This window comes from Lissotriton vulgaris, chromosome 1_2 (genome assembly GCF_964263255.1).
Source record: "Lissotriton vulgaris chromosome 1_2, aLisVul1.2, whole genome shotgun sequence".
NCBI classification, from domain to species: domain Eukaryota; kingdom Metazoa; phylum Chordata; class Amphibia; order Caudata; family Salamandridae; genus Lissotriton; species Lissotriton vulgaris.
The window spans coordinates 57,442,151-57,455,494 of record NC_141686.1 but is presented as its reverse complement, the minus strand read 5'-3'; the positions used below and the strand labels follow the sequence as shown (position 1 = coordinate 57,455,494).

At 43.9% G+C, this 13,344-nt stretch overlaps 1 protein-coding gene across 1 annotated transcript in view; it reads right to left on the bottom strand.

Moving 5' to 3' along the window:
- The window catches only part of LOC147733911 (potassium voltage-gated channel subfamily KQT member 1-like), a 911,116-nt gene that overhangs the window by 36,222 nt on the left and 861,550 nt on the right, over nucleotides 1-13,344 (bottom strand). The gene's annotated exons all lie outside the window — the stretch shown is intronic.

Sequence of the window (13,344 nt, the reverse complement as noted above, 5' to 3'; positions counted from 1 at the left end):
ACACTTGGCAAATGGGCAAAGGAGCAACACCACAAGTCGAAGGGGCTACCAAAGAATGCAAATGTGTGTTTCTGGTCCCAACAAGCACTTCAAAGAGCAAGCCCCAGCACGATCCACAGGAGAAATGTCATGCAGATATGATCCAAAACAATTGGGCGGCCCCCTACGTCAGCAATCATGAATCAGCTGTTACCGCTGAAACAGGCAAGAACAGAATTACATCAGAAAGAAACCAAACAGTTCCAAATCAATGTCTCCGCTAGAAGGATCAAGAGAGTAGGCCCAGCCCGGCCTCCTCCGGTCACAAACGGGCAAGGACGGGCCCGCCCTTGGCCCGGGCTTCGCCCGCCTGCAACCCGCGCTGCGGGAGCCTGCTCCCGATCTTGAAGCGCTACCTGGTGCAGTGATTGGCTGCAGGTTGTGGACTGTGGGCTGGTGGCTCCGGCCGCAAAAGAACAAAGCAAGCTGGCAGCTACACAGCGGAACCCGTGCTGCGGAAGCCTGCTCCCGATCTTGAAGCGCCCCCTGGCACAGTGATTGGCTGCAGGTAGTGGACTGTGGGCTAGCGGCTCCGGCCGCAAAAGAACATGACAGGCAGGCAGCTACACAGCGGGACCCGCGCTGCGGGAGACCGCTCCTGATCTTGAAGCGCCTCCTGGTGCAGTGATTGACTGCAGGTTGTGGACTGTGGGCTTCCAGCTATGGACGCAAAAGAACAAGGCAAGCTTGCAGCTACACAGCTAAGTGCAAACTTAGAAATGTTTATTGTTGAATCTATCACAATCTCAAATGTAGTCTAAACACTACATTGCCCTTGTGATACTTTCAAAAATCCCTCTTGCATAATTAAAACCATTTTACCATCTCCAAGTCCATTTTACTTTTAGCAGACACTGCCACACTCCAAACTGATCATCAACAAGAATGTTTTAAATAACACTTCCATTTCTAGAACCTCTTGCTCAAGAAACCTTCTGCAACCCCTTAATTGATAAGACCTTCCCATTTCTCCACAACTTTTCAATACAGAAAACACTTGTCACTGGCAATGTTTGCCACTTTGAGTTAACATACCATCAAAGGCACTTAGGAGTCAGGTCCAAACAACACCCCCTTCGCCCCCTCCCCCCACTCTGCTGATGCAACTTCTTTCAATATCTAGTTGGCAACTGACACTTTTGGCGCCCTACACAGTCATTAAAGTAGAGACGTTAGGGACCCGTCTAAATAATTTATCTAAATTGCACAACAGCCATGAAATAATGAATTTTTCTTTATACCACACTGAATTCCCCAAAGTGCATTTTCCACTTAGCTGTGACCTTCATTGGTCTTTCCTGCCTGCTTGAATGCTTACCAAATAAGTCACTCATTTCTATTCAAGGCAGGTGGAGAGCAGAGAGACTAAGGGGAGGGAGTATTTATCTTTCAGGGGATTTGCCTTTCAATTTCATAATTAAGAAAAGTGAACACAATCTTCAGGTTTACAAAAAATGTGTCGCTAATTATTTAACCACATGGTCACAGTTTCCCGCCCAATGAGGTTCATTCAGTGTTTCATGCTTCAGTGGTCAATAAAATGAGAGCCAATAAATTGAGTACAAATAAAAAAATGTATAGTTGCCAACATGCCTATTTAGGGGTTAACAAGAGCTTTACAAATAGACTATGAAGAACCGTTTTTACCCACTTACTGGGTCTCGGCGGCGGGGGAACCGCACAAGTCTTCCATACCCTCCTTATATAGAAAAAGGAGACACAGGAGCCTTCGTCTGCAGGAGGAACCAAGTTTTATTCGAATAGCCCAGGCTATGGAACAGAGTCCCAAGCTCGTCGAAGACAAGACAGAAGAGGCTGCTGCTTTACTCCGCAGCTTACAGGCCTTATATACATTTCCCACCTCAAGAAACCAGTTCGGATGGGGGCCTGGCGCCCGCGAATCAGAATGCAGTTACACCATTCTTTGTTCAGGCAGGACGGGGCTGCAACAGATGGTACAAAATATTACGGACAGGTCTTGCAAAACAGGATATGTACGTGAGAGAACAGACAAATCTTGAACAACAGGATATGTGAAAGAAACAAGTTCTGGGACGGTGGAGTGACCAAGTCTTGCGAAACAGGGTGGAAGTGTGCAGGAGTTCTGTCCAAGGGTGGTGAGGCCAATTCTTTGTTCCCTTTTTTGAAATTGGCTCAACCACAAGGAGCCGGAAGGGCAGGGTGGTCGTGACAGTTAGAGTTTCATCAGACATCAGCAGAAACGACCAAGACGGTCGCGCAGAGGTGTTTGACACAAAATGGCAATGCAAAAATAATGGAGTCCTGACACAAAATAAATGCCGACAAGAAGGACACTTTTCCTCACTATCATGTTATACAGTGATATTTGGCTCACACATTCTTGACATATTGTGCAACAATTAAGAGACACAGCCATACTAGAGTACAAAATACAGTTATCCTTCACCATAATGTCAATGCAGAAACAAGAATCTGGTAATGATGTCAGTCACTAAGTCACAGCTATTCTACTTCCACTGTGTACTAGGATTATCATTGAATGCTACTGAATTCAGCAGCATCCAATCTATTTATAACGCTACACTCAGTTATCAGTTTATATTTTATGTCTTAATTGACAGATGTTTCTATATGACGTTTGTCCAGCATCATGACTTTACCATCTGTATACAACACCAAGATGACTTTTTCTTAGGTCAGCATCTTAAAGCATTTTCTTTCTTCGCATTCCTTGCTTTTGACAAACATCTGCCTGATATTTACTGCATTGTCTTTTGTATTGAATGAAACTTAATGAATTAATTATGTTTTATCTGTTTGACAGTTCTAAACATTACAGAAGAAATGTTTACTTTGAGCAAACTTGTAAGACACATTTTTTGGATGTTGACACTGATGATGAAAATGGATACAGACCTAAAGAAACAAGTCAAAGACATTCCTTGGCAACTAATGAAGACTCTGAAGATCAAACAGACAAAATCTATCTATTCATCTCAGATCAGTTTTCTGCACAGTCTCCATATCAAAGTATGTATTTGGACTATAAGAAATTGAAGATTCCATATTTTGATATTCTAGAAATGTTAAGAATATATTATTTCTAGATCTTGAGCAACTGTGTATGGAAGCAGAAAAAGTGGCAGAAATATCGTCTGACGCAAACAATTTCCTAAGGATTGTTTACAAAACGATCACCCCATTGGCTTTAATTACATGAAATCTACACCCAAATGAGCAATAATTTTGTAAATTATATTTAAGGCACACCATATATGTCAGACCATCATTTTGCTATTAATATTCACATTCCTGTCAGAACTCTGCTTCTTCTTCAATCTGGTTAATTGTTCCTTAATAAATGCTTCTTAGAAGCTTTCAGAGTAGACAATGGCTGAACCTCTAATCTGCAGAGTAAAATAGGTGCCAATCATAGCTTGTAGACTGATAATTAAACCATCAAATAACATCAACTGCTGGAATAGAGATCTTTAAAAAACTGAACTCTGCCTGTGTTCACTCTAGAATCATGCACCTCCCCAGCAACAGTAGTCATGCACTTTAATGTATACATCTATTCGTTTATAATAAATGCCTTTTCATATAGCACTGTCATTCCCATTCTGATAGAAATTACACATCTGTCATGATGTTAGATCTTGGAGTGGGTACATAAAGAAATCAGACAAGCAAGATACAAGAATATTTTTTGCGTTCTTCAACAGTTAAATGCTGCAAGCTACTGAAAAGTCACTCCAAGAAAAAAGGCAGCAACTTTTATCAGCCCCATGAAGATTCATTGATGAGGGAGCAAAATGTGTTTCATTTGTCTAAGTAATCCAACAATGAAGTATTACTCATGCGAAAGGATCCTCCCATGATATCCTGTAAGGCCTTAAGAAAGTATCTTCTCAATTACTGCATTGGAATTAGACTTCTGTCAGACTAAAAAGGATCTATTGTGTAATGTCTTAATGAGAGAAGGTTTCACCTCCCATAGACCATTGACAGTACTCAACGATGAATGCAGTCTAAACTGAATGTGTAGCAAATGCACAAGGTTAAGTTACACCAAAATACAAAGTCATGAAATGATGAGCTTCCTGACGCTTTTATACCTACAATAATGGCAGAATGTATGCATTCTACTGTAGAGCAGTATTGAATTTGGCAATTTCTAAGCTTAATTTCTACTCAAATGAGTTCCTGATATTAATAATGTGTGCAACTCTGCACTGGAATAATTTCCCTAAACTATTGTTCACCCTAAGATCATACTACAGTGAAAAGGGGCAGTGTTTGAGGTTGATGAACGTATATAGAACACAGACGGAATCAAATTCTGCAATTTTTTTAAATCATACCTTCAAAGTCTAACAGAAGCAAACGGGCAGCAGACTTTATAGTTTCAGAGGAAAGCACAGTGATCAAAAATGTAAACCCTGGCAGACCTACTATGATGTCCTTGCCGTTAGTAACTGTGATGCCTGCCAAAGGTACCTTGTGCATTTATCTAGGACAAGATGGTGTTGCAATGTGTCTGTATCTGCTTCTCTGATTCCTGAAGCATAACATTAGAAATTGCAACCTCCACATAAAGGTACATCACCTCGATTGTGTCTCGACCAAATTTATCCCAGCGAGGCTTCACTGAATCTTCCCCCACCATTCACAAGAGCCAGATATATCTCTCCAGATGAATCGCTGGTTCACACAACACTGCTATGGATGCACTTCAGTGGCTATTTGTAAATGGGGATTGCCCAAGATTCAAGTACAAGTCCCTTGTTTCTTGGGTAATGCCAAGTTATTATCTAAAATGTTTTGGGTGGAGGTAGGCCTTTAAACACCACAAGCTAATCTCAACTTGAAAAATAACTAAGTCTATACAGGAAATTAGCAATAAATGGCTTTTCGAAATGCACCATCGAATGGAAAGAAGCGATAAGCAAGGTTCAGGGTTTGTGTGTTGTAAATGTAATACAAGCTATTCTTTGAGCAAAGAAAATGGGAACCTAGAAATCCTGATTCCTTGCGGCTAGAGTCATTCCACAGGAAATATAAGGCAACTGGAAAGAAAATGTCAAAAGAGCTTCCAGAGTCTGAAGAAGGCCATTTGTTCAGCAAGAGTACTACAGTCCCTTGATACCTGTTTTGGGATTTTCATTCAGATACATTTGGTTGAAACCAGAATATTGCCATTCCTCTTCTTGCTGCATAAGGGAAGCAGCAGCTTTCATCAGCCATAGGCCTGTAGGTCTGTGGCCATGGAAAGATATTGGGCAACCATTGAGGAAGAGTACCTGATAGTCATCTGTGCTCTAAAGAGGTTCAAACCTTATGTCTTTTGCAGATCGGTCATTAAACTCGACTGGCAGATACCTTACTTTCTTAAATGACCTTCCACGATCAAAATATTTCTATATCGGGAGACTCGATTATGTAATCACTCTGCAAAGATCCTCAGTTTCCCTAATAGTCATGCTGAAGCTTTGGATTTCAAAGGCCTGCATAGACTCACACCCCTGTATAATGGAGGAAAAATGCTTCAAATCTCTATTCGGGCTAAGTGGGAGAATAATCTTTGGTATACCAGTATTACTGAATAACAGCTAGTTTCCAAAAGTGGGAAGGATCTATCCTAACAAGGTACTCACTCACATCTTGATTTCTCTTTCACAGTTGGATAGTTATGTCCATACTTATGTTGCACAAAATGTTATTAAAACTACACTTAGTGACCAACACTGCTTTGTGTACCCACCAAATACTGCGTTTCAGGTTGTTATCATAACTAAACTAAATATGTTTTTACCTTGATTATGCATACTACCCTGTTTTAGCAGCTAAAATGCAGCCAATATATAGGTTTCACTCCTACAAAATTCTTTACTGGGAAACATAAGCAATGGTCCAGCTAAGTTTTACCACTTTTTTGCATCTTAGCTCAACTCTCTTAAGCGCCGGAAGCGGTGCAGATTTGCGGTGCAGATTTGCAGTGAGCTGTGCCAGTGGCTACTGCGGGTAGGTCGCCAGCTACAACCAGTGGCACCCAGGACCCTGAGGGTGGAGACCGAGAGGGCCAGTGGGGGCTGGGCAATATGAGTGCTCAGCCTCCTGACACAACAGATGTGGAGTGCTGGAGTGGCATCCCACTGCTACTTCCGGAACAGACATGAGCTGCTCATGAGTGCTGCGATGGGCTCATGGTTGGGTGAGGGGAGACTCCAGGGCTAGTACTGCTTCTCACCTACTGACTGGGCTAGGACACAGTCATTCGCCTCACTCCCTTCCCCCCTCCCCCCCCCTTGGAGTTGTGCAGCACCACATATTTGGTGGGATATCTAGAAGAGTCAATGAGCCATGCTCCCCTTGAGGAGATTCCTCTCCTCCACCAGAGGAAATGCTAGACACCATTCTCGATGCCTTAGGCTCCAGACACAATGCCCTGGAGTTCAAGATTGACTCACCAATAGTGGACCTGGGCCTATTGAGAGACAAGCAGCATAAAATGGCAGACCGCCTCAAGATAGTGGAAATTGATCTAGAAATATTGGGGCCAGAGCACAGAGCTCATGCAGCCAACTTAAAGGATATGAAAGGGAGGATTAAAATACTGAAGACCCAGATTGAGGACCAGGAGAGCAGTGCCAGGCGGATAAGATCAGGGTGTTTGGTTTGCCGGAGCTCATCGAGGGGTCTTCAATGATCACCTACCCAGAGAAATGGCTGCAGAAGGTGCTCACACCTGAGGATCTGACACAACATGATGCCCTTGAAAGAAGACATGGACTATTAGCTAAGCCACCAGCCCTGTGGTCACCCCCCGACCAGTGATAGCACAGTTACGCCACAACAGGGTTCGGGATTTTATACTCTGGCAGGCACGTACTACTCGCCCCTTCATGGTGAACAATATGCCTGTTTCCATTTTCTCTTATTTCACATCAGCAGTGCAGCGACAGCAGACACTATTTTTGGCTGCAAATGGAAATTAGCTATGTTCTGCTGTTGCCGGATAAGATACATGTCCAAATGGATGGAAAATCTAAAAAATGTACTACACCGGAAGAGGCGTGGCAGCTTTTGACACGTATGGCTTAGGAGCCTGCACCTGCCTTTTTAAATCATACCTTCAAAGTCTAACAGAAGCAAAAGGGCAGCAGACCTTATAGTTTCAGTGAAAAGCACAGTAATCAAAAATGTAAACCCTGGCAGGCCTCCAGTGGCAGGTATTCAATAACACAAGGGCGCTTACCAACCGCGTCAAGGCAAGGTTTGTCCCATGCAGCAGCAGGCACAGGAGGGAAGGCGAGACGCATTGGCAGAACTGTTACAGGGTGCAGAAGGAGTGGGAGATTCCTAATGCTCGATTGAGGAGGCCCACTCGATCACAGGCAGCCCCACTGGACCAGAGACAAGATTACAGTTGCGACAAGTTACCTTGGGCATAGCAGTTGAAATAATATAACCTTTGACTTTAGGTATTTCCCAATGTTCATAAGCATCAATATACCAGAACAGGTAGAATTCCACCCATACAGCCATTATGTTATCGCCATAAGAATATAAAGGGGGCAGAATCTCTTACATGATTGCCCTGGGCCTGGGTCTCATGACGGGTCTGACACTATGTGCTATCTAGGGGCACCAGGAGTGCTGCATGGACCTGGGGGCCTGCCGGCCTCTGCTACCACACCGAGTTACAGTGGGATTTGAAAAGATTGGACAATGCATCACAACGTGATCCTCCGGCTGGGGGTACAGTTGGAGATTGTTGAAGTGGTTCTTAATTATACTGTATGGTTACTTCCCTTACCAGCTGATGAAATTACTGAAAGTGGGTTGCTGAATGGGGGAGCACAACCCAAAGTATTGGATTCATCGTGGGATACGTGATGACAAGCACATGCTCCAATATTCAGGTTCTCACCTGGAATGCGCTGGGCCTTAATTCCCCAACTAAGAGATACAAATTTCAGATCTACATCAAACGTCAAAAAGTGCAAGTGGCTATGCTGCAGGAAACACAGCCCAACAAATCATAAGGGTTGACACTCCAAAAGAGGTGGATGGTAGGGTTTATCACAGAAATTACTCAGCTTTGCCAGAAGAGTACTTATCTTGATCCTACCAGGGGTACCTTCCTGTCGCAAATCGAGGAACTAGATGCAGAGGTGCATTACAATGTGCTCGGGGGGACTCGAGGGAAGGGATGTGGCACTAGTAAACCGTTACACCCCAAATTCAGACAAACTTGCCTTCCTGAGAGCGATGGCACCTCACCTCCCTACACTCCTAAGTTTAACTTTGGGTGGTGGGGGGACTTTAATTGTATAGCGACCCCATCTCTTGTTTGATCCCACCCTCCTTTAGTGACTGAGGCCTTCCACGATTGAACACAGGAGTGGGAACTGACAGATGTCTGGAGAACACATAACCCCCAGCAGAGAGACCTATCCGTGCGACTGGATGTGTTTCTTGGTAGGCGATCCTTGAGTCATGGGGTGGAGCACCCCAAATATCTGACTAAAACCTTCCCAAATCACAAGCCACTCCTGTTGGTGCGGCACTGGGAGACCCCCCAGGCTGCTTATCCCAACCTGGAAGCTTAACCCAGAGACCTGGAGAACTAGGTATTTAGGAATACTCTGGCATCCACTATTCAGCATTACTTTCCAGAGAATGAGGAGATCACTGCTTCTGACCTAATGGAATGGGAGGCTTTCAAGCTAATGGTCAGAGGCCATTGCATCGTGGACGTCATGTGGACCAGGGGCAATTGCTGAAAGAAATTGTTATAGCAGTCACAATTGGTGGACCGATTGGAGATGGAAGACCTCTTAAACCCTGTAAAATGCCTGCAACTGCCACCGGCAAAAGAAAACCTGCTAGATTTAATGGAAAGACTGCTTTGGTGTGATTATTGGCAATAAATTGCCAAAGCCCATAGCGAATGGGAAAAAAGGCACTCTGCACACCTGACATGCCAACCTGTCACACAGCTGGCCCCAAATCCTGTCTGTTTCAGGACCCGACTGAGCCCAGGTATATACCCAGGGTGACAGTAATACTGAATTTAGGGAAAAGTATCCCTGAGTGTATAAGGCACTCTCCCTCCCACTACCCCCCCCCCCCGGACCACAGCCCTCAGGCTTTGAATACTTATGTCCTGAATGCTTGGACAGTGAGAGAGGAGGAGACTGCAACAGCACTGGGAGAGGATATCCAAGTACAAGTGGTGTGAGGAGCAATAATAAAATCTCTAGCCCGGACGAAACCCCTGGCACAGATGGTTTGTCCATCAGGTTCTATTACACATACAGTGATATATTAGCCCCAAGGCAGACCAAAATCCATGTTACTGCCCAAGGCCAGGGGACTCTCCCCCCACAGTGGGTGAGGCCCTCTTGGTACCACTTCAAGCAAGGAAGTGAGGAAGATCTTGTTTCCCCCTATAGACCTCTTTCAATCCTAAATGTGGATGACAAAATCCTTGGTCAGATCGAGGCCACTATGCTCTGACCCCACGTCCAGGGCCTCAAACACTCAAATCAGTCTTGATTTATCCCGACCCATTGCACGGCTCCAAACATAAGGCAATTGATACATGTCCTGCATTCTCCTGCTACGACCAGCCGCAGGGCTCTGGTGCTGGTAGTGGAAAAAGCTTTTGATTCTTTTCGATGGGAATACTTGTAAACTGTCATGACAAGTATGGGCTTGGGAAGGAGTTTCCTCCCATGGATGAAGCTCCTCAATACTGACCCAGTAGCTCGGTTGTAAACTGGGTGCCTCATATCAGAAGCCTAAGACATCAAAAGAGGTACTAGGCAGGGTTGTGTTCTATCCCCGGCGCTCTTCACACTAGCAGTGGAGGCGTTGGTGCTCACACTCCAGCAGGGCTGGTCCTACTGGGGACTTCCTATAGATAATAAGATTATGTACATCTGACTGTGTGTGGATGATCTGCTGCCTTATCTAGAGGGGAGCGCACTGACATCAAAGGTTCTCTGGTGGGGCTCGCTAAGTTTGGAGCAGTATTGGGCCTTCGGGTGAACTGGGACAAGACCCATAAGTATCTGGTCCATGATCCTTTGACAGGCAACTAAACATGGAGGGAATCTTATATTGGGAACGCTGTATCTTCCATTACCTGGGAGTGAGGATCTATTGATCGAATAGTCAACTACTGGAGGGTGATCTACTAGCAGCAACTGCCTAGGAAGTGATGAGAGCTAATCCTCATTACAAATTATCAATCAAACAAAAGATAGATTCATCAAAGATGTTTTTGCACTTCCCTCAACTGATTACAAGAGCTTAGACTGAAGTGCTGCATGAAGTGATACAATATTTTAGGTCCTTTGCCTCGTAGCGGTGGCTGACCTGTACTGGCGATGGAAGGGTGGGTTCTATCAGGAACCCAATCGTTCACTCTCTCCTTGAAATGTATGGGGACCACTTAGTGCAGAAACAAAGGTCAAGTATGCCGCTCTGAAATGTACCCAATTCTTCAACGGTACCAGTAATGTAGCCTACACACTGCAGAGACAAGGTTGTGCTTACAAAGACCACTGGCTAACACCAAAAACGAGACTCCAGTAAGCATCATACAGTGCATTGCACAAAAACAAATACATGTTCATTAAGGCACTTGAATGAGAACTTCTGAGCAGAACTAGAGTGCTAGTGGATACTTTATTTCAACGTCTGACTGTCAAATACACTTTTGAATTTTGTTGAAGATATGTACATCTCAGAGTTGAGAAAGACTTAATGTCAGGGACTGCTGGGTACCCTTTAAGATTGCACAATGAAAGGTAGCTTCCTCATAGTGACCACTGTGATATCTTGCACAGACCAATATTATGTAAGGCGACAAGTATCTTCTTTTGAGGGTCAGAGTCAGGAGTATAAAACCGTATTGGAAAAATCTATCCTTTTGCAATCTGAGTAGATCTTGTTCCATGATGTAGATTGCGTATGTAAATAACCAGCAAGGCATCAAACTCCCCTCATATAAGAAGGGAGAAAGAAGCAAAGCAGGGTAATACGTTTAGAGACAGATGATCCACAAACTGTTGATACAAAAATGCTTAGAAGAGAAATAAGAAAAAAAGCCAATGTTACAAGAGACAAGAGAAAAGGGCAAATTCCCAAAGACTGATCCAATTCTGCTGGGAAAAATCAGGGACAACGGTGTATAGCAAGGTGGCATTGAACACCCCCCCAAAACAATTCCAAATCAAGGAACGAAATGCGTTGGAATGCATCTACCAGTGTTAATTTCTTCCTTTTATATGCAAGAAACAGGAAGAGTTTTTCCACATCTTGGCCTAGTAACATCATGTCATAACCAACAATGAGACCACCATCTTGGATTTAACATTTTATGTAGTCAAGCTTTGCCTTCCAATGGGATCTTCTGGCACTCATGGTCACACAAAGTAGCAGAAGCCCAAGTTCGACATTCTGTGCACCATGTAGTAATCTGGTAGTCAGCTGCCACCACCAGCATGACACACCATGCTAGCCGTAAGCAACTCGTTCATGTTGCCATGGGGGGGAAGCACTGGAAATACTCCGACAAACAGAAGTCCACGCTATGAAAATGGCACAACAAACAGCGAAGTGTTGAACAGGGGGTGCATTCAAAACTAATATTCCTCTAAAGCTGCATGAACTGGAGTAAGTTCTAACTCTTTCTTTAACTCTGGGCACAAACAAGATACTTCCAGTGTTCTCATCTTGGTACATCTCTTGTGATGTACTTGAAATTCTGATTCATTGCCCCAAGCAATGTCACCTCAAACCTTGAGCGAATAAGTCTTTGCCGAATGCGTTTCATCCATCTGCTAGTGCCTTCTGAATTGCGCTCATTATTTATATTTTATTCAATGCAATTCAGGATGTTGTGAATCTGAAGGCTATGCAACCAGAAAATCATTTAATACATCTGGCCTATAAAGTTTTGGATCCATGCATGATCGTCATTCAAGGAATTCAGAAGCTCACATGGTGGACATACCATGCTTTAAATCAATGTTTGTATGAGGTAGAGCCTTCTCGACTCATGATGGTCTGAGTTGTGGAATGCACCCCCCTTCATGTAAGGCAATGCCATTCCCTGCTGCCGTCCAGGAAAAAACTAAAATCTTACATGTTCCAAGCATTAGGCTAGTCATTTGCAACACTGGTGTGAAGAGACACACACGGGTAGCATGCAGGTATACATTCAGTCCCTCGTCTATCGGAATTAACCTAAGAGGTATCTTAGATCACTAAATAAGAATCTATTGGTCCTTTCCCGGTCTTACACCAGTCTATTGTAGGCAGGCAATTGCAAATGGCTGGAAGCCTCTTTTGGAACCTTCTCCCTTTTGATATCAAACAACTGCAAAGCCCAGACCTCTCGAAGAAAAATTAAAAACCTTTTCTTAGCCTTGACTAATTGCACTCAGATACTCAAGTGTCGGGATACTGATTAGCTAAGGTGTTTTTAAGTGTACTGGAACTGAAATGTAAGTAGACTAGTCACTGTCACAGCACCTTTGTGTGTGCCATGTGCTACCCTTCACTTTATAGAAAACATTCCACAATATAATTCACATACATAGAACGTGTTGTCATGGACGATTCCATTAATCCCACACATTGTTTTGAGGTATGCCACACAAAGTCAATCCAACAACACCCTACCAAGAGGAACCTAAGAATCAAAGTTATAGGAGACGGCAGAGATTTCACCAATACTGTCAGTAGATGTACATTGTAGGAGAACAAATACAAAGGTAAATTCACCTGCACTATGTATCAGTTGCTACCGCCCTGTAGTCTCCCAAGAGGACAGTAGTCACTCTCCACTCCTGATATATAGATGAATCTTGCTCTGGGCTAGTGGACAATTAAAACACAGTGGAGCCATGTTGTAATTAAAAGAAGCCCAGTAGTCCAGGTGTAGATTAGGTAAAACGATGTATTAAATTGTTATCATGAAGAGCCCCACCAGGAGCAGCCTTCCAGCTGATCAGCCCATTCTCCAAGTCACTCTCTAAAACCTCCAACATTCCACAGCATCACCATACACCAACATTCCTCACCCCAGTCACACTGGCTGAGCAACAGGTAAAACATACCTCCCTTCTTTACAAACAAATCTCCAACATTCCACGGCATCACCACACACCAACATTCCACATCCCAATCACACTGGCTGAGCAGCAGGTATAACAAGCCGCCTCTGTTGACTTGCAAGACAGCAGTGAGAGAAACATGTGCTAATACCAGAATGCGTAAAAATAAGACAGAATTTTACCAAAT